This window comes from Dipodomys merriami, unplaced genomic scaffold (assembly GCF_024711535.1).
Source record: "Dipodomys merriami isolate MVZ:Mamm:240054 unplaced genomic scaffold, mDipMer1.0.p SCAF_276, whole genome shotgun sequence".
Classification (NCBI taxonomy): Eukaryota; Metazoa; Chordata; class Mammalia; order Rodentia; family Heteromyidae; genus Dipodomys; species Dipodomys merriami.
This window is the reverse complement of record NW_027204226.1, coordinates 559601-560250: the sequence shown is the minus strand read 5'-3', so window position 1 is coordinate 560250 and position 650 is coordinate 559601.

The following is a 650-nucleotide window of genomic DNA, read 5'->3' as shown; positions in this document are numbered from 1 at the left end:
TTAGAACTGCAGCGTTTGACAATGGCATACGTGTAAATTTGTTTACCACATTTGGATTGTTTTCAGCAAGGTCTGTCTTCATAGAAGATGGTAATAGATGAGTTTTGCAATTATGTAGCTCAAAAGGGTTTTGAGTAGTGCATATAGAATATCCATTTAAGTGACTAAATATTTAAATGAAATCCCATAATATATTCCTTCAATTTTCTGGCTAACGTGTTCTACAATCTAGCTATTTTTAAAACAAATATTGTACGTTGTTTCTTTGTTGACAATGTAATTGGAAGACTTAAATTTTTCATATAGCATGGATGTTTTAAATGAGGTGGATGTACCAGAACTTTTGGGACAGCATTAATGTTTGAATGTTGGATGGGAATTTTTTGGGAATTGTGGCAGGTTTTCATGATATGAGAAGAAAAACAAAAGGCCATACTAATACTTTTACCTCTACGTTGTTATATTAGTTTATTCAAACACAAATTTACACACAAGCACACAGATATACAATCATGTAGAAAGAAGACCCAGTCAGTGTGCAAGGAAAATATTTTAATAGAAATTCCATAAAATATTTAGTCTCCTGAGATCTGATTAGAATTTATAGAAATATCTATTTGCGTCCACCCCTGGACAAGTCATTATCATTG